We start from the raw sequence: 22,528 nt of genomic DNA, 5'->3' as shown, positions 1-22,528 counted from the left end.
GTGTAAAATGGCCCTGTCCTCAGGGACACTTAGGGCTGAAGCCTCACTTCAAAGGCCCAGAAAACCTCTTTCACCAGGTAGCTTCCCAGTCTGCATGGACAGCAAGTGTACTGTGCTACTGTCCCCTGGTGGCAGTTATGACTAATGCCTGCAAAGGAGCTCCGGCAGTAAATCTGATTTTGCTGGAATGGGAAGGAAGACGGCATCAGACAGGGAACGGGCTCAGTGGTGTGGTCTTGGGCACAGCAGCACCCAGAGTAAGTAGCCCTGAAACCTCAGTAGTGAAGTTAGTAGTAGTGACAGCAGCCCCAGGTTGCTCTGAGCCACGGGGCTGAGACAGAGAGAGAGAGAGAGAGAGTGCGTGTGTGTGTGTGTGCGCGTGTGTGCGCGCGTGTGTGTGTGTGTGTTTAAGGAGCGCCCTTCATGGAGCCATTCCTACTGGCAACTGGCTGCCAGCAACTATATATCTACATCATATACAGGGCCTTGGCCCACTGTGTGAAGATGTCCTGATTATCCCACCTGGGAAAGTACATTTCTGGAGCAGTCCCTACAGAGAGCCAGGGAGGTCAACATCCTGTGGCTTTCCCTCCTCAAGGCAGAATGTGATGGTCTGTACCCTTTTCCTAGGGGCCCTGAGACAAACGCTAAAGCCTGCTGTTGTCCTGGTCACGCACAGAGGTGTAGATTCAATTCACGGGACTGATATAGGCCACTCAGCTCTGGTAATTTTGTATCTGTCAATCAATCTCTCCCAATCCTCCCCTCCCCTTTACACTTTCCAACCTCTAATGCCCCCAATTCTACACTCTACTTCCATGGGATCATTTTTTTTAGCCCCCACATGCAAATGAGAACATGGGGTCTTTATCCTTCTGCGTCTGACATTTCACTTAATGTAATGTTTTTCAGGCACATCCATGTTGCTGTGAATGCCAGGATTTCATTTTTTTTTAGGCTAAATAGTATTCCATTTTGTATATACACATATTGTCTTTATCCATTCATTTGTTGATGGACATTTAGGTTGATTCCTTATCTTGGCTATTGTGAAGAGTGTTGCAATAAATATGTGGTTGCAGTTATCCCTATGATACACTGATTTCCTTTCCTTTGGATACACGCCAGGCAGTGGGACTGCTGAATTATATGGTAGTTCTATTTTTAGTTTTTTGAGAAAACTTTATACTGTTTTCCATAATAGTTGTACTAATTTACCTTCCACCAACAGTGTATAAGCGTTCCCGTTTCTCCACATCCTCCAGCATTTGTTATTTTTGTCTAGTAGCCCTTTTATCTGGGGTAAAATGATATATCATTGTGGTTTTGATTTGCATTTCCCTGTAGATTAATGTTGGGCATTTTTTCATATATTTGTTAGCCATGTGTATGTCTCCTTTTGAGGAATGTCTGTTTAGATCCTTTGCTCACTTTTAACAGGATGATTTGTTTGTTGTTGAGTTGAGTTCCTTGTACGTTTTGATATTAGTCCCTTGTCAGATGAATAGTTTGCAAATATTTTCTCCACTTCTACATGTTGTCTCTTTACTGTTTTGTTTCCTTTGCTGCGTGGAAGCTTTTTAGTTTAAAATAGTACCATTTGCCTATTTTTGTTTTAGTTGTCTGTGCTTTTGAAGTCTTAGCCATAAAATATTTGCCCAGACCAATTTCCTGAAGTATTTTCCCTGTTTTCTTTCAGTGGTGTTATAGCTTTGAGTTTTATGTTTAAGTCTAATCCAGTTTGAATTGATTTTCGTATATGGTGAGAGATAGGGGTCTAGTTTCATTCTTCTGCAAATGGTTATCCAGGTTTCCCAACACTATGCATGAAAGAGGGTGACCTTTCCCTAGTGCATGTCTTTCGTAACTGCTGAAAAATCAACTGGCTGTAAATATGTAAACTGATCTCTGAGTTCACTGTTCTGTTCCATTGGTCTACGTCCGACCCAAGGTTTTTCTCAGGCATTGAATAATTTTGTATTGAGTAAGCAGAAACTCAGTCCGTGCATGTTTTTAAATTTCCTAAATAAATAAATCCAAATGCTTTTTTAAATTAAGGAAAACTAGCTACAAACCATCATATATTTATCACAGAGAAATCAAAAAAGACACAAGCAAAGAGATTAATATTTTAAAAAAACAGTATTAGAAATAACCACTGTTATTTAATTCCTCTAGACCCTCTTTTATACTGTATGGTAACTATGCAAGTTACCATACAGACGTCTATATGGAAGTGTATGTCTATATGTGCAGATTTATATGTAAATCATACCTATAAACTATATCTATATGCAAAACATACATAATGTATACCTTTTGCAATCTATATTTATATGCATATACACCTATGTACTATACAAATATGTATGATTGCAGAATGACTTCTATGGACTATTTTCAGTGATTTAGGGCAGTCCGTGTTAGTAGAGTTTGATGATTAGGACTGCATGCTTGAGAGCAAGTTTACCTGAGTTCAAACCTTGGCTGTGTAGCTTAGAAGAGATGTGTTCTTGATCAAGGCACATGACTTAATTATCTCATCTCTAAAGTGGAGAAAATAATGGTAGTTCCTCACAGGTAGTTGTGAAAATAGTTAAATCCATATATTTAAAATTGCCTGACACATGACAGGGTAAGCCCCCAACAAGTCTTTTTTTTTTTTCCCATCAACTTTCATTTTAAGTTCTAGGGTACATGTACAGAATGTGCAGATTTGTTACACAGGTAAGCATGTGCCATTGTGATTTGCTGCACAGATCAACCCACTGCCTAGGTATTAAGTCCAACATCCATTAGTTATTCTTTCTGATGCTATCCCTCCCTGCTCCACCAGACACCAGTGTCTGTTGTTCCCTTCTATGTGTCCATGTGTTCTCATCATTTAGCTCCCACTTGTAAGTGAGAATATGCGGTGTTTGATATTCTGTTCCTGAATCAATTTGCTGAGGATAACAGCTTCCAGCTCCATCCATTTCCTTCAAAGGACATGATCTCATTCCTTCCTTCTTATGACTGCATAGTATTCCATGGTGCTATGTACCACAATTTCTTTATCCAGTATATCAAAGGAACTGTTATGGGAGTGAACAGACAACCTACAGAAGGGTAGAAAAATATTTGCAATCTATTCATCTGACAAAGGTCTAATATCCAGAGTCTACATGGAACTTAATTTTCTGGAAGAAAACAAACAACTGCACTAAAAAGTAGGCAAAGGACATGAACAGACACTTCCCAAAATAAGACATTCATGCAGCCAACAAACATGAAAACAGAATCAACATCACTGATCATTAGAAAAATGCAAATCAAAATCACAATGAGATACCAACCATCTCACGCCAGTCAGAATGGAGATTATTAAAAAAATCAAGAAACAACAGATACTGGTGAGGTTGTGGAGAAAAAGGAAGGCTTTTACACCGTTCGTAGGAGTGTAAATTAGTTCAAACATTGTGGAAGACAGTGTGGTGACTCCTCAAAGAACTAGAAGCAGAACTACCATTTGACCCAGCAATCCCATTACTGGGTATATACTCAAAGGAATATAAATCATTCTATTATGAAGATACATGAATGTGTTTATTCATTGCAGAATTATTCACAATAGCAAAGACATGGAATCAACTCAAATGCCCATCAGTGATAGACTGGATAAAGAAAGTAAGTTTTCAGTGAAGGATTTTTTAAGGCCAGTCATTTATAAAGCAAAGAATGTTTGAAGAAAGAGGAAAAGATACAAGTCGTCCTAATCAGACAGACCCTCACCCAATATAGAAGATTCTCATGGACTAGACTTTCATTTTATGAATATAATTGTGGTTTCTAGCAGGTGTTCTAGACCATGGCTTAACTGTGGGGATTTCCATCTCAAAGAAAACCTATAGAGTAAGGTGAAATCCATGTATTATTCTAAATGTACCAACGTAACATCAACCCTCCTGCCTTCTCTCCCAAACCCCTGTTCTGTACACCAGGGCCAAATCATCTTCTCATTGTTCCATTTATCTCCCTCTCAAGACTAAACTACTAGACAAGAGGAGATTAAGTTGATCTCTAGTTGGCTTATTTTCCCACAGAATTTAGGCAGAGGAAGGGAGGGTGTGTGTCATTGGAGAAGGCATAGTCAACCATTTTCAACACCTAGAGAGGAACATTTAACAAACTAAAACAATTGGAACCACACTGACAAGAAATTTTTTTTATGATATATTTCATCATGTATCATGACATACTCATCATTCAGGTTCTTTTAATTTTTATTCCAAGAGAAAGTCACTATCTGCAGAGGAAAATTCCAATGTACAGGTGAAATCTACCTCATATTTCAACCCCAATCCCAAATATAAATAATCATAAATAATAAAGAATGCTATGTTATACACTGATTTGCATGCTACTGTGAATTTGTGAGCACCAAATTTGTATTAGCCATACTGTAAAATGAACCAGACTTAGGCTGTAGCCTAAGGAACTCTAGTCAAGGAGCTAGTATGAAGTTAATAGATGAGAAATACATTGAAATAACCAAGGAATCAGCTCAGAGTGCAAAAACCCATGCCCTCTACCCGTGGACTCCGAAACTAATCTTAGCCTTTATCTGGTTCCAGACGGCTCTGTTACAGCCACCATTAATTCTGCAACTAGCGTTTTGGGGCACATTCTCAGGTTTAGAGAAATATATGTGTAATGGAACTCTACTCTTCATAACCATGACCTCCTTCTCCCAAAACAACCTCTCTCATTTCATCAGGGATTTTTTTTCCACTGCCTGCTACTCACAACAAATATGGAGTTGCCCTCATAAAACTGACAACTAAAATCCACTTCTATGTTCCATGATACACCAGTCAGGAACTCACTGCTCCAATTACCACCAATTTAATTATAAGATCAAAAGCCATACCTACCGTTGAAGTGTTTGTTTGTCTTATAAATAAGTGTTGTAAAATTCAAGTACACCACCTTACCCACAATCAATAAAAAATTAAGTCACGCCTTTACATAACAAAGGGCATTGTTTATCTCAAAATTAATCAGCAATGCAGGAATCTGAGGTAAACCACAGACATATTTTTTCCAGTCATGACCTGATCTTTCTCACTTAACTGGTTCTGGCATTGTGCCTCTCCCCAGAGTTTTGCTATCACATTAATCTGTTGATTTCTCTGCTCTACACCCTTACGTAAGCACCTAGGTGGATGTGGGCCTGCAGGTGGCTCTGCTGTTATTTGTGGTATCTGTTGAAACCTATCAGTTTATCCAGCTTGGTGGCATGCCACAAGTGCTAAGCCCACACTTCTTCAGAGGGAAATTTGACTGGTTATCAAATGGAGGCACTTTTCATTCCCCCTACACAGAATGGCAACCCTCATCTCTCCCAAGACCCAAGAACTAATGATAAAATTTGTATATGCCAAGCTTTTTCAGTTCTGAATTTGAAATTTCTCTGCTCTCGTCTATCTCAGAGTGCTGATCATCTCCTGAGAGCATCATGGTGTAGTAGAAAGATGCCAATGCTGGCCCCTGATGTCAGAGGGACAGATAGACCTGGGTTCAATCCTGGCTCTGCCATCTACCATTTGTGTGGCTTTGGATTTAAGGCTCTTTCTGAGCTTCAGTTTCTCCACTGGAAAACAAAAATTATAATATCTCCCTCAAGAAAGTTTGGGATATTACCAGTATCTGTCAAGCAACTTTCACGTAGAGATGTTCAATAAACGTGGGTGCCCCTTGCTCTCCCTTCTCCCATCTGCACCAAGTCTTCCCACCATCACAAATGTACTCTCCTATTTTCTCACACAAGAAATTGCCAGTTTCTATTTTTTTTCTCTGATAAGTCTTCCGAAATCCTCCTTTTAACCTGCCCCTTTTATCCACAACCTCAGCTTGATAAAGTTCTTGGGAAGCCAGGACCAGAAATGTGTTGTTGGTGGCTCAGTTACCTGGGACCACACATTGCAAAAAGAATGAATTATTTTTTGAGAAATGTGGAGTGAGATGGGCTAGCCACCACTGGAATGGTACTAAATTGGAGCAAGCATTATAAAAATTATGAATATACATTAGGGTTTTTAAAATGTTCATACTCAATAATCTTACCTCTAGGAGTTTATCATATTATGGAAATTATCAGATAAATCTTAAAGATTTGTGTATAGGATGTTCATTACAGTATTGTAGTAGTGAAAATTTGGAAGCATTCAAAATATCCAAAAACAGAATACTCAACTACTGAAGTAAATACTAGGCCATCATTAAAAATCATCACTTAAGAGTCTATAATGGCATTGGAAAATGCTTAAAATTTGACACAAAATTGTGAATATATCATCAATTTTAACACTACGTTATAAAACATAAAATCATAATATATAATCTAGCAATTTCACTTTGGGGTATATACTCAAGAGAAGTGAAAGCAAGAACTAGAACATTTTTTCTTTTTCTTTAAAATTGTTTTATTGATATATATTAGTTGTACATATTTGGGGATAGAACAGATATTTATTATGCCCACATTCATGACAACATTTTTCATAATAACCAAAAGGTGGAGGAAGCAGCCCTGGTGTCTATCGAATGAATGAAAAGGTAAGCAAAATGTGTTATACGCACATACAATTGAATATCGTTCAGACTTCGCAACCTCAATGGCCCTTGAGAACATTAAGCTAAGTGACATAAGCCAGTCACAAAAGGACAAATACTGTATGTATAATTTCACTTATGTAAAGCACCTAGAGCCATCAAATTCACACAGAAAGCAGAATTGTGATTTCCAGAGTCTGGGAGGAGGGAGGAATAGGATGCTAGTTTTCAATAGGTACAGAGTTGAGTTTGGAAAGATAAAATATTTCTGAAGATAGATGGTGGTCATGGTCGCACAATGAATAAGGGAGGAAATGGTCTTCTTCCACCTTATGCAGCTAAATCACACCTTTGGAACTGGATTCAGCTAGGGGCGACATATAAAGAAAAATATTGGTAGGCTGAAATGCATTTAAAAAGAAATCATTGGGATTATAAACCATGTCATAAGAAGAATGTTTGAAGGAAGCAGTGATACTTAGACGAACAAAAGATTTGCGAGATTCAAAGGGAGCAGGACAATAGTATAATGCAGGAAGAATAGGATAGGTCCTCATGTAGATATCATGTGTATCAGAGTATGAAATGCATGAAACAAGTGGATAAAGAAACTGTAATGTATATGTATGTCTGTGGATATATATATAAAACGAATGGATAAAGAAACTGTGAGATAGATTTATATGTAAACTGTTTTACATAAAACAGATATATATATAAACTGATATATGTACATATATATACACACTGTGATATAGATAGATATATAAACTGTGATATATACATATAAACTATATATGTATATATCACAGTTTATATATCTATCTATATCACAGTTTATACATATATACTTTATATGATATATACATAGTTTATATGTATATATCACAGTTTATATATATGTCACAGTGTATATATATATATGTGTGTATACATATATATCACAGTTTCTTTATCCACTCATCTAGTGCATATATATATAGATATATCTATATATATGATGAAATACTACTCAGCTATAAAAAGAAATGAATTAATGTCATTTACAGCAACCTAGATGGGTTTGGAGACTATTATTCTAAGTGAAGTAACTCAGAAATGGAGAACCAAATATTAGATGTTCTCACTCATAAATGAGAGCTGAGCTATGAGGATGCAGTCCTCATAGCTAATCCGAACTCATAGGATTTGAACTAATTGAATGAGAATGATACAATGGACTTTGAGAACTCAGGGGAAAAGGGTGGGAAGGGGGTGAGGGATAAAAGCCTACAAATGGGGTTCAGTGTACACTGCTTGGGTGATGGACGCACCAAAATCTCACAAATAGCCACTAAAGAACTTAGTCATGTAACCAAATACAAACTATTCACCAAAAACCTATGGAAATAAATTTTTTAATGGAATAATGGACCATCATGGAATCTGTCATTACACTGGCCACTGTGAAGCCAAATTTCAAGTATGGAAATTCACTCAGTACAGTGCAGTGTCACTGCAGCGTACATGGTGTGATATGAGAGTATGTATCAAGAAAGCTCCTCTGCCCCAAATTGCTTGCTTTTTATCCATTTTTACCACAACTCACAGCTGTTAAAGGATATACAATTTTAGCTATAACTTAAGGAAACTTAACCTCTCAGCCTTCCCAGAAGGTTTGTGACTGTATTATATAATTTTACAATCTTTCCAGCCATCCTAACTGATCTCCAATATTAAAAGGCATAAAATTCTAACTATATCTTAAAGGAAATTTTAACTTTTAATTTTCACTTGAGGATCACTTTTGTGGTCCTTCTAAGGAAAAAAATCTGAGGCTATATGATTGTAACAATCGTTAGGGCTTGCACCTGTTAACTGAGTGGTTTGTGAGGCTGAAGCACTGTTATCTGAGTGCTTTGTGAGCTGAAGAGGGCTTGAGGCAGGAGTTCTAGGCTGCAGTGAGCTATGATCGCGCCACAGCACTCCAGCCTGAGTGACAGAGCAAGACCTTCTCTAAGAAAAAAAGTTTTTTAAAAAAGAGTATGAAATGCACTATACTGTATGTTCACATTCCCTCAGAGACAAGGAATATCCGAACTAATAGGATTTGAACTAATTGAATTTAATGGGCGCAAGAGAAGAGAAAAAGGACATTGAAGGCAGATGGAGCAGCTCCAGTGGAAGCACTGGGTCATGAAACAACACAGTGGGTACAAAGAACTTAGAGAACTTCTACATGTTTGTACATAGGTAGGTGTGAGGAAGTAGTGGCTCACAAGACAGAGAGGTAGGCAAGGGCTTGATCATTTGTTCACTGAATAAATATGTATCTAATGATATACCTACTCACAAAGAACTTACTAATCCATGCTAAGAAGTTTAGGTTTTACTCAAACAGCATTAAGTAACTACTGAAGGCCTTGAAGGTCCTACAATTCAATTTGTATTTTAGAAAGTTCATTCTGGAGGTTGAGCAGTGGATTATTTAGAGAATGGCAAGATAGGAGGCAAGTAGAGTCACTTAAGAAGTGGTTTCAGAAACCCAGGTTTAAAAAAAAAAAAAAAAAGCAATGGGCATGGGAGCAAAAAGGACACGGTTCAAGGAAGTCTTTGGATACTAAAATGGACTTAATTTGATGATGTATTGGCTTTGGGAAATAAGAAAGAGTAAAGTTCGGATAATTCTTGGGGTTTTGTTATGGGCAGTGGGGTGACTGTGATGAACAGAGAAAAAACACTGTAAGATGAAGAGAAAATTGAAATGGGGAAAATTCTGAAGTTCATTTTGTATGTGTTGACACCTGTAGAAGAGATTGCTAGTCATCTACCAGAATCCATTTTCTCCTTTTTCCACATAATGGTAACTAGGATGCGGCTGCCCAGCCTTCCTTTGGCACTGTATTTCACAGGCATTCTTTGCAGTGGGGTGGTGGCCATGTGGTTAAGACCTTGCTGGTAGAATGCGACCAAGAGCAAATTGTGCAACTTCTTTCTCACTTGACTCAGAAGAAATCCCTGTCCTTGGATTTCTGCTTCTTCCTCCTTCTACTTTTTAGAATGTTGAGGACCAAAATGACCTAGTCAGTCACAAGTTGAGGACATCAGAGCCTATATTAACCTGGGTTTCTGCATATATCAGAGCTATCTGCTCGTCTCAAAAACTCATGTTGAGCTGTTCACATGATAGAGAAATATACATATTGTTCTTTACACTATTTAATTTTAGAGCGTTTTTGTTACAGTCGCTTAGCCTGCCTCATACAACATCTAAGTGGAGATATAGGCAGCTGACTGCACTAGTCTGAAGTTCAAGAGGTAAACTTCTCAGTTATAATTAAATTGGGTTAACATCAAAGCCATGGATATGAATAAGTTTCATAAAAACTATATAAAAAATAAAAGAAAATGACTTCACATGGAACACAAGGGAAAACAATCTTTAAAGGTGCATAGAGGAAAGAAGAGGATATTACACTGAAGTGTAAAAAAAAAAAAAAAAGAGAATTAGAGGATAGGCAGTAATACAGCAGTCAATACCGGAGTTAGTATCAAGAACACAGCTGTCAAAGAAAGCTGTCAAAGAAACAAGTTCCATGAGAATATGGAACCCAGAACACCAAGAATTAGCCATGGACCAGAGATGCAGTTTTTCACACAGCAAGAAAACGTCAGGAGACATTTTCAGTGAAGGTATGTACACATTCCTTTGAGACAAGGCATATTTGAACTAATAGTATCTGAACTAATTGAGTCAATAGAAGAAAGAGAAAAGAAAAAGGACATTGAAGGCAAATGGAGCAGCATTTGACGTCAGGAGGCATGCAGAAAAAGGAAAGTTTCTAAAAATATCACAAGAAAGTAAGAAACGATCATTATTTTCTCTAAAAGAGTGAGGTTGCTATTGGACTTACAGCTCATGGAAAGTGATAATAGTTTAGAACAGTTACTGGGGGTGAAATAACATGTTGTGGAGAAGCTAGTGTTGAATGATTTTCTCTATGTGTAGACAGTAGGGGGGTGTTAGATGGTAATACTGATCCAAAATGGGTACTCTGCGCAGCAAGTATAGTGTAAGAGTCCAGGTTAAAAAGTAAAGTATATTGGTGAGAGAAGTCGGAGAATTTCTTTTCTCATCACTTTGATCTTTGTGTTCATAGAGATATTATACCAGATCTGCCATAGTATCTGTGGCAAACTTGGTGCCATCACCATCATCACACCTTTCTAAGTCTGGGAGCTACTTTTCCCCAAATCCCTTTGTATATTGTTCCAGATTTGAATTTGCCAGTGGAAAAAAAATTGTGTAATATTTAGAAGGTGGGAGCAAAGAAGATGCTGTTATTCTTAGGAGGTCAAGGAGGACAGAAGTGGTAGCTTCTAAAAATCCTCCACAGTGGCTTTTTCTAGAGATTCCGGAGGCCTACAAACCTCTCTCTCAGTTCTTCCTACATTCACATAATCTCTGATTTCTACCTGAAATCTCTTATTCCCCTAGTAGTCATGGTGGCTGTCTTCTCCTGACCAAAACCAGATGGGTATGGCAGACCTAGTGTTGATGTGGCTGTCCTTATCCGCTTTGAAAGCAAAGAAAAAACAAAATCTAATTATTCTGACCTGTATTCAAATCCATTTTTCTTGGCAATGTTGTTTGGGAAAACATCTGGAAATACCTCAGACACTATTGCCTTGGGTTCTTGGATTTCATCACCCAAAAATGCTTCCTTCATTCTTAGGAGCAGGCTTCTTATTGGTTTCCTTCATTCCCACAGTCCTCCAACATAACTCGATACTATCATTTCAGACAGAACCTCAGCATTCTTGGCAGCACTTATCAATAGCAGTCCAGCAATGAAAACAGGATGTGGATATATCACGGGGCTGACCCTGGATCCTCCTAACCCCTTCCTAAGTAGTGATTCACCATGATCATACTCAGACAGTTGTTTAGACACCGAGAAGGTTCTTTACTAGATGGCTTGGAATTTCATGCCTCAGGTAGTGCAGGCTCCAAAGCCAGCTATATACGCAGTTTGGCACATTAGTAGGATGCGACAGAGTTTAAAGAGCCAACAACTTTGTCTAGCTTAAAAGATAAGTCCTACTTAGTTCTGGGCACAGAGTAGGGGCTTAATTTACGTAGACTGTACTGAACCTGGGTTTTTGAATCCTCTCTGGTAGCCAACTGTTGTGATCAAGATTGTAGATTCTGCATTCAGTCTGCCTGAGATTAAATCCTGGCTTGATTTGGGAAAAACTGTTTAACCTCTCGGTAACTCATCTATAAAATAGGGATAATAAAATGAGGATTAAAGAAGTAACACATTTAAAGTAGTCCATACATTGTGGGCATAATAATGATAATATAAACAGACCTTGGTGTTATTGTGGGTTTGCTCCCAGACCACCATAATAAAGCAAATATTACAATAAAGCAAGTCACATGAATTTTTTGGTTTCTCAGTGTATATAAAAAGCTGTTTATACTATACTATAGTCTATTAGGTATGTAATAGCATTATGTCTAAAAAAGGTACAAACATTTTAAAATATTGGGTCAGTGAAAATATTAATAGGGAAATAGAAATACCTTTTGAAACTAATGAAAATGAAAATACAACATACTAAAATGTACAAAATGTATGGGATATGGCAAAAGCAGTGCTAAGAAGAAATTTCATAGCAAAATACCTACATCAAACGAGTAGAAATATTTCAAATAACTTAACAATATATCTCAATGGACTAGAAAAGAAAGAACAAACCAAATCCAAAATTAGTAGAAAGAAAGAAATAATAAAGATCAGAGCAGAACTAAATAAAATAAAGATTAAAAAAATACAAAAGACTAATGAAATAAAAAGCTGGTTTTTCTGAAAAGATAAAATCAACAAGCCATTAGTTAAAGTAAGAAAGAAAAGACCCAAATAAATAAAACTAGAGATGGAAAAGAAGAAAATACAACTAAAATCACAAAAATATAAAGGATCATTAGAGACAATTATGAGCCATTATACATTAAAAAATTGAGAAACATAGAAGAAATGGATGAATTCCTGGACATATACAAAATACCAAGACTGAACCGGAAAGAACCAGAAAGCTTGAACAGACTAATAACAAGTAATGAGATGTAATCAGTAATAAAAAGTTCCCCAAAAGAGAAAAGCTGAGAACTGAATGGCTTTACTAGTAAATTTTACCAGTTAATAAAGAAGAATTGACACGAATTTGTCTCACACTGTTCCAAAAAATTGAAGAGGAGGGAATTCTTCCTAACGCATTCGACAAGGCCAGCATTACTCTGACAGCAGAACCAGACAAGGACACAACAACAACAAGAAAAATGAAACTATAGGCCATTATCCCTGAGGAACATACACGCAACAATTCTTAACAAATACCAGCATACCAAATCCAACAACACATCAAAAAGATGATACGCCATGATTAAGTGGGATTTATCCCAGAGATGCAAGGTTTGATATACACAAATCAGAAAATTTAATACATCATATCAATAGAATGGAGGACAAAAACCATATGTTCATCTCAATAGATGCATAAAAAGTACTTAATGAAATTCCACATCCCTTTATGGTAAAAATTCTCAAAAAAATTACATATAGAAGGAAGATACCTCAAGAAGATAAAGCCATTTATGACAAACCCACAGCTAACATAATACTGAATGAGGAAAAGCTAATAACTTTTGATTTTTAAAAGCTAAAAGCTTTTCCTCTAAGAACTGGAACAAGACGAGATGCCTACTTTTATCTCTCTTATTCAACATAGCGAAAGTACTAGCTAGATCAATCAGGCAAGAGAAGGAAATAAAAAGTATAAAAATTGGAAAAGAGGAAGTCAAATTGTTCCCCTTTTCAGATGACATGATCTTAAATACAGAAAAACCCAAAGATTCTACCAAAAAATGCATATCTAATAAATGAATTCAATAAAGTTGCAGGATACAAAATCAACATACAAAAATTAGTCATGTTTTTATAGGCCAATAACTAACTGAAAAATCAAGATAGCAATCCCATTCCCAACAGCCACAAAAAATAAAATAAAATAAAATAAAATAAAATAAAATAAAATGCCTAGGATTAAATTTAATCAAGGAGGTGAAAGACCTCTATAATATAAACTACAAAACATTGTTGAAAGAAATCAAAGAGAATACAAACAAATTGAAAAATATCTCATGCTCATGGATCAGAATTAATATTGTTAAAATGACCATACTACCCAAAGTAATCTACAGATTGGATGGAATCCCTATCAAAATACCAATGACATTCTTCACAGAAACAGAAAAAACAATCCTAAAATTCATATGGAACCACAGAAGACACTGAATAGCCAAAGTAATACTTAGCAAAAAGAACAAAGTTCAAGGCATCACAAGACCTGACTTCAAAATATACTACAAAGCCATAAACCAAAACAGCATGGCATTGGCATAAAAACAGCAACATAGACAAGTGGAACAGAATCGAGAACGCAGAAATAAATCCACATATTTACAACCAACTGATTTTTTACAAAGATGCTAAGAACATTCACCCGAGAAGGAACAGCCTCGTCAATAAATGGTGCTGGGAAAACTGGATATCCATTTGCAGAAAAATAAAACAAGCCCCTATTTTGAGATGCAAAAATCAACTCAAATTGGATTAAAGAGTTAGATTTAATCCCCAAATCCATAAAACTGCTAGAAGAATACACAAGGAAAATGTATCAGGACATTGGTCTAGGCAACGATTTTGGGGCGAAGACTTCAAAAGCACAGGCAACTAACTAAATAAATAAACAAATAGGACTACATTAAACGAAAAAGCTCCTGCACAGCAAGGGAAAACTCAAAAGGGTGAAAGACAACCTGTAAAAGGGTAGAAAATGTTTGCAAATTATTCATCCGACAAGAAACTACCATGCAGAATATACAAGAAACTCAAACCAACAGCAAAACAAATAATAATAATAATAATCCCATTAAAAAGTAGGCAAAAGATTGGAATATACATTTCTCAAAAAAAAGACATACAAATGACCAACAGATATATGAAAAAATGTTCAACATTACTAATCATGAGGGAAATGCAAGTCAAAATCACAGTGAGGCATCATCTCACCCCATTTAGAATCGTTATTATTACAATGACAAAAAAATAATGAATGCTGGTGAGGATGCATAGAAAAGGGATCTCTTACACAATGTTGTAAATTAGTGTAGCTATTATGAAAAACAATAAGGAGATTTCTCAAAAAAACTAAAAATAGAACTACCACATTACCCAGAAATCCCACTACTATAAATCAATATATCAAAGGAATACCTGCAACCCCGTGTTGATTGCAACACTATTCACAATAGCCAAGATATGGAATATGCATTCATTCACTGTACATCAGTGAATGAATGAAAAAAGAAAATGTGGTGTATATTGATAATGCAATACTTTTGGCCAAAAAAAGGAATGAAATACAGTAATTTGCAGCAATATGGATGAAACTGGAGGTCATTATGTTAAATAAAATAAGCCAGGCACAGAAAGACAAATACTGCATGTTCTTGTTCTTATATGTGAGTTTTAAAAGTTGACCTTATGGGGGCAGAGAGTAGAATGATGGTTACTAAACGTTGAGAAAAGGGCAGACGGGATAAAGAGAGGTTGGTTAATGGGTACAAACATACAGTTAGATAAAAGAAATAAGTTCTAATGTTTGATAGCACAGTATAGTTAATAATTTATTGTATATTTCAAAATAGCTAGAAAAGATTTGAAATATTCCAAACACAAAGAAATGATAAATGTTTGAGGTGACAGGGATCCTAAGTGCCTTGATTTATTATTGAACGTTGTATGCCTGTATCAAAATATCACTTGTACCCCATAAATATGTACAATTATTATGTATCAATTAGAATACTTTATTGCTTAAAGAATGCTAAAAATTGTCTGAGCTTTCAGTGACTCATAATCATTTTGCCGATGGAGGGTATCACCTCAATGTTGATGACTGCTGATGGATTGAGGTGGGTGGTCCCTGAAGGTTGGGGCAGCTATAGCAATTTCATAAAAGAAGACAACACAGAAGTTTGCCTCACTGATTGCCTCTCCCATTCACAAGATTTCTCTGTAGCATGTGATGTTGTTTAATAGCATTTTACCCACAGTAGAAATGCTTTCAAAGTTGCAGTTGATTCTTTCAAACCCCACCACTGCTTAATCAACTAGGTTTATGGAACATTGTAAATCCTTTGTTGCCATTTCAACAATGTTCACAGCATCCTCGCTAGGAGTAGATTCCATCTTAAGAAACCACCTTTATTGTCCATCCAGAAGAAGCAACATCTCATCCATCCAAATTTTATTATGAGATTAATAGCACTTTAGTCACATATTGAGGCTCCACTTCTAGTTCTCTTGCTCTTCCCATCACAACTACAGTGACTTCTTCCACTGAAGTCTTGAATCCCTCAAAGTCATGTATGAAGGCTGGAATCAAGTTCTTCCAAACTCCTGTTGATATTTTGCCCTCCTCCCATGAATTATGAATGTTTTTAATGGCCTCCAGAATGGTGAATTCTTTCCAAAATGTTTTCAATTTATTTTGCCCAGATCCATCAGAGGAATCACTATTTATGGCAGCTGTAACCTTCCAAAATGTATTTCTTAATACGTTAGCATAATTCTTAAGGGACCCAGGATTTTCAGATTGGTAAATGAGCATTGGCTTCAACTTAAAGTCACCAGCTGCACTGGTAGCTAACAAGAAAGTCAGCCTGTACTTTGAAGCAGCCAGACACTGAAGAAGCGAGCCACACCTGGGGGGTGGGGGTGGGAAGATAAGAGGATTAGGGAAACCCAGTTGCACTAAGCAAGGGGTTCTTTCCCCAGGATCTCCCTGTTTTTGTCCCTTAAACTGTTTTATTCCCTTTTTCGTTTTCTAATTGAGAGGCCTACCCCCTACTCTGTTTCTGATATGGAAGTTAACAGAGAATAATCCCTGTTGGCTGAGAACTGCAAATTCAGCAGTGTACATTTGAGACACTCTAAACAGATACAAACAGCCTTTCAAATACCTTGTCAGGTATAAATGCTCTTAAGCCAAAGATAACTTGCTCACCACAGCATTCCCAGCACCTAGCACAATGCCTAGCTCATGCTTAATAAATACATTTTGTGTGAGTAATTGAATGAATAAACCTCAATTTTATATTTGAGGAAAGCTGGGGTCAGGGAGACTCAATCACGTTCCCAAGGAGACACAGCTGTATACTAAAAAGGAGAATCAAATCCAAATCTAGTCCACTTGAGACCTTGTGCCCTTAATTAAGGAAAACTCAGTTCTGGTGAAGCCCTCACTGCCACCCTTCAACCCTCAATTTCCTTAATAAATAATATTCCCCAGACACTAAAAGCAAATTGACAGTGGAGAATCCAATCTGGTTGTATCGTACCCAGCAGATGAGAGAGCTGACCAGGGGCCTGGTTTGTGCTGACATCCAGGATGAATACTGGCACAGCTACAGAAGTGTCTGGAGGCCAGCTCTTGGCTGTGTACTGGGCCAAGTGCTCATGACTGGTTTTAGTAAAATGCAGCATAGCAACACTAGAACATGGGGAAGGTATTTGTGCTACAGCAGCCCTAGGCTGTTACATCACATGACTTGACCATATCACAACTAAAACTCCCAGCTTGAAAAGGTCCCAGGTGTATCCCTATCCACAGGCCCAAAGAGCAAAACTAGATGATCTTAGACTCTTTAAGAAGGCTTGTGCAACTTTTAATCTCCTTAATACAAGATTTCAAATCTACCAACTAATAATCATCACTTCAGCACTCATTATATATCTACCATGTTAGATATATAGGTGATATGGTAAAATGATCATATTTTCAAAGCCTAAGAACATGTGCTTTAACAAAACTTTTCCTACTATGTTTCTTTATGCAAATAAGAATAAATTTGATCATAACTATATATTAACAAATCATCTCTTGCATGCATTATTGCAATAGCTTCATACCTGGTCTCTGCAATTCTTCTCAGTCTATTCTCAACATAAGGGTAGAATAAAACTTTTGAAAAGGAAATCAGACCACCTCCCTATACTAAACCTGACAGTGACTCTCCATCTCACTTAAGGTAAAAGCCAAAATTGGAATGCCTAAGGATCTGAACCTCACGTTTTAAGTACTCACCTTCTTAGTATATCTTCTTTGGTGAAATGTCAAATTTTTTGCCCATTTATTCATTTAGTTGTTTATTTTCTAATCATTTAGTTTTGAGAGTTCTTAATGTCTTCTGGATACAAGCCTTTTAACAAATATGTTATCTGCAAATATGTTATCCCAATCTGTGGCTTATTTTATCATCCTCATAATAGTATCCTTCAAAGAAATTCTCAATTTTTATGTTTGATTTATCAATTTTTATTCCTTTATGAATTGTACTTTCAATGTCAAATCTAAGAAATCAATCTAAGAAAGCTTCTATAACTCAAGGTCACAAAGATTATTTCCTCTGTTTTCTTCCAATCATAATTTATTCATTGAGGTTTGACATTTAGGTCTATGATTCATTTTAAAGTAGTTTTTGTATATGGTACAAAATGTGGAACAAAACTCTTTTTTATTCTTTTCTCTCTCTCTCTCTTTCCCTCTCTCTTTCTGGCATATGGCTATCCAATTGTTCCAGTTCCATATGTTGAAAAGATTATCTTTTCTCAATTGGTACCTTGGTACATCTGTTGAAAATTAACTGAACATATCAGCATGGGCCTATTTCTGGACTTTATCCCATTGTTCTAAGTGACTAAACTTTGCTAATGAAATAATTTCTTGATTACTGTAGCTTTATACTGTCTTGAAGACGACCAGTGTGATTCTTCCAATTCTGTTTTCTTATTTTGTTTTGGCTATTCCAGTTCCTTTGCCTTTCCCTTTAAATCTTAAAATCAGTTTGCCCATTTATATAGAACAGATCATTAAAGAGAAAGACTGTTAGGATTTTTATTAGGGGGTTGTTGCATTTCTAATAACTGGGGGAAAATTGACAACTTAATTATATTAAGTCTTCTCATCCATGAAAAAGGATGGCTTCATTTATTCAGTTTCTTACATCAGTGCTTTGTAGTTTTCGGCACATATATATTGTATCTATTTCTAAGAATTATACCTATCTATGGTTTTTATGATATTCTACATAGTACTTTTAATTTTAATTTCCAATTGTTTATTGATCATATATGGGAATATTTTAAATGTTTTTGTATGCTGATCTTATGTACTGTGACAGATAAACTCACATTATTTCTAGTGGTTTTTGTATGTGTTTATTTCATTTATTTGTTATTTTCTTTCTTCCTTTTTTTTTTTTTTTTGAGATGGAGTCTTGCTCTGCCACCCATGCTGGAGTGCAGTGGTGCAATCTTGGCTCAATGCAACCTCCACCTCCCAGGTTCAAGGGATTCTCCTTGTTATTTTCTACATTGACAATCATGTTACCTGCAAATAAAGAGTTTTACCTCTTCCTTTCTAATCCATAGTCTCATTGCCCTGGCTAGGATCTCCATTATGATGCTGAGTATGAGAGTATGAGCAGTGAAATTCATGTTCCCAATTTTTTTTTTTTTTTTTGAGACAGGGTCTCACTCTGTAGCCCAGGCTAGAGTGCAGTGGTGCAACCATGGCTTACTGTAGCCTTGGTCCCTCTTGGGCTCAAGTGATCCACATCAGCCTCCTGAGTAGCTACAGGCACATGCCACCAAACCTGGGCTAATCTATATTTTGTAGAGACAGGGTTTTGCTGTGTTACCCAGGCTGGTCTCAAACTCCTGACCTCAAGTGATCCTCCTGCCTCAGTCCCCCAAGGTGCTGGCTACAGGTGTAAGCTATTGTACCTGGTCCATGCTCCTAATCTTAGAGGTAAAGCATTCAGCTTTCAACATTAGATAAGACACTAGCTGGAGGAATTTTGTCAACGCCCATTATCAGGTTGAGAGAGTTCTCTTTAATTTGTATTTAGCTAAGAGATTTTTTAAATCACAAATGGATGTTGAATTTATCAAATGCCTTTTCTGCATCTATCAAGATGACAGTAGAGTTGTCTTCTTTAGTCTGATATGATGACTGATTTTTTAATGTTGAACCAACCTCGCACTCCCAGGATAGACCCCATTTGTCTAACATGTACTTTTCATACATGGTTAAATGTGGTTTGCTAGAAATTTTTAAAGAATTTTGGTATTGTTTTCATGAGGAATATTGGCCTATAGTTTTCTTATAATCTCTTTGTCTGGTTTTAGTATCAGGGTAATGTTGATTTCATAGAATGAGTTGGGAAGTATTCCCTCCTCTTCAGTTTTCTGGAAGAGTTTCTGTATAACTGGTATCATTTCTTCCTTAAATGTTTAGTAAAATTCACCAGTGAAGCCATCTGGGCCTAGAATTTTCTTTGTGGGAAGATTTCTAATTACATATTTAATGTATTTATTAGATATAAGCTATTCAGGTTAGCAGTTCCTTTTTCAGTAAGCTTTACTAGTTGATATCTTTCAGGGACTTTGTTCATTTAATCTAAATTGTTGAAATTATTGGCCTAAAGTTATTCACAATATTCCCTCACTATCCTTTTAAGGTCTGCAGCCTGCGATTTTTTTCTCTCTCATTCCTGATATTGGAAATTTATATTATCTTTCTCTCTACCTAAATGTTTTTCAATTTTATGGATCTTCTCCAAGAACCACATTCTGCCTTAATTGATTTTCTATTATTTTCCTGTTTCCTATTTCACTGATTTATTCTTGTATCTTTATTATTTCTTTTCTTCCTATTTTTGGTGAAATTTGCTCTTATTTATATCTGGTTTTTTATGACAGGAGCTTAGGTCATTGACTTAAGACTTTTCTTCTAATATAGACATTTTAGTGCTATAAATTTAAGTACTGCTTTAGCTGAAACTCATATATTTTGATATATTCATTTTTTTTTCATTTCTATTCAGTGAGAATACTTTCTAATTTCCTCTTTCATTTGTTCTTTGACCTATATGTTATTTTAAGGTGTGTTTTGGTTTCCAAATATTTGAGTTTCCACATTCCCTTCTATTATTTTTAATGTAATTTCATTGTGATCAGAGAACACACTTTGTAGGATTTGAATAATTTTAATTTATTGAGACTTGTTTTATGGTTCAGAATTTTTCTATCTTGATAAATGTTCCATGTACACTTGAAAGGAAGTGTATTCCACTGTTGTTGAGTGTTCTACAAATACCAATTAAGTCAAATTAGTTGATAGTGTTCTTCAAGCTTCTATAAAATTACTGATTTTCTGTCTCTGTTTATTAATTACTGAGAAATGGGTTTTGAAATCTCTGATGATAATTGACTATTTCTTCCTGCAATTCTATCAGTTTTTCTTAAAATTGTAATGTCCTCTTGCTAAGGTGACCTTGCCTGGGTTCCTCTACTGAGCTGTGACCTGGAAACTTTCTCCAGGCCTTAAGTGGAGAAATTGTAATGCTTTCTTCATTTACCTTTCCTATGGTGCAGTGGGTAAAAACTGTTTTAAAAATTTTAAGTGACGAAATGGGAGGGTAAATCCAATCCACATTACTCCATCATGGCCAGAGAATCATGAAGGCAGTAACTGAGTATAGACTTAAAGGAGATAAGGGACCAATATCTGGGACAGAGCACTCCAGAGAGAGGAAACTCTGAGATGGGTATGTTCCTGGCAAGTTTGTGGAACATCAAGGAGGCCAGTGTGGCTAGAGCAGAGAGAGTGAGGGGAATAGCAAGAGATGAGGCCAGAGACCGTTTATTCCCTCTCTGGCCTGTGGCTTACTCTGAACAAGATGGGAGCTACTATAGGGTGTTAAGCAGAGGAGTGACATGCTTAGACATCTGTTTTAAAATGTTCACTCTGTCTACTGAGTTGACAATAGACCATAGAACAAGCTTGTCCAACCTGTGGCCACAGGCCACACACGGCTCAGGATGGCTTTGAATGCAGCCCAATACAAATTCGTAAACTTTCTTAAAACAATATGGTATTTTTGGGAGGGGGGAATTTTTTAATAGCTCATCAGCTCTCATTAGGGTTAGTGTATTTTATGTGTGGCCCAAGACAGTCCTTCAAATGTGGCCCAGTGAAGCCAAAAGATGAGATACCCCTTGCTGTAGAGTATTAAGAGCAGAACCAGTTGTATCAGTCAGGAGGGTAGCACCACCAGCAACAAATGACGGCAGTTTGACCAGGATGGTAGCAGTAGAGAGGGTAAAGCATGCAGATTCTGATTATAATCTGAAGATAAAATTAGGATTTACTAACAGTTTGCCTGTGGGGATTAGAGGAAAAAAAGAAGTTAAGAATGATCTAGTGTCCTGTGCATTATACCATACTATTTATCTTTTGTGTTTGGCAAAAAGGTCTGGGGGGTGAGCTGTCCTGTTAGTGTTTTTACAGAATGAGCACTTGTATATCTAATGCTTTTTCTTCTATTCCTTTCCCAATGATCCAACACATATTAGCTCCTGTGAAAATTTACTGGGTGTTAAGAATTAAAGCATATGAGACTCTCTTTTCAAGTTGAAAAGTGGGTTTGGTGGAGATGTGGATCAAACAGCCAACCTCTGTGTTTCTTAGGATAGAAGCCACATAATCTATGTTTAAATTAACGTCTAAAGGGTCTCCCCTTACCTATCATTCTCAAAATAGAGATCCAGCCTGCCTTATGACTCACAACCCTATTTGACAAACAGCTCAACCTAGAGTCCAGATTGCTGAGATGTGGAAGTGATAGGTGAGGGAACAAGTCCTACAGCAAGCAAGTTCTAAAGTGACTGGTCTGTACCTGCCTCACTTGCCTCTGGCTTTACACAAAGACTTAATTTGGTTGGGCTTTGCTTCCACTGAACTGCAGCTCCTGACAACC

Source organism: Sapajus apella, unplaced genomic scaffold, assembly GCF_009761245.1.
Source record: "Sapajus apella isolate SASKATOON/1434 unplaced genomic scaffold, GSC_monkey_1.0 scaffold238, whole genome shotgun sequence".
Lineage (NCBI taxonomy): Eukaryota > Metazoa > Chordata > Mammalia > Primates > Cebidae > Sapajus > Sapajus apella.
The sequence above is the reverse complement of the archived record's forward strand: the minus strand, read 5'-3'. Positions refer to the sequence as shown.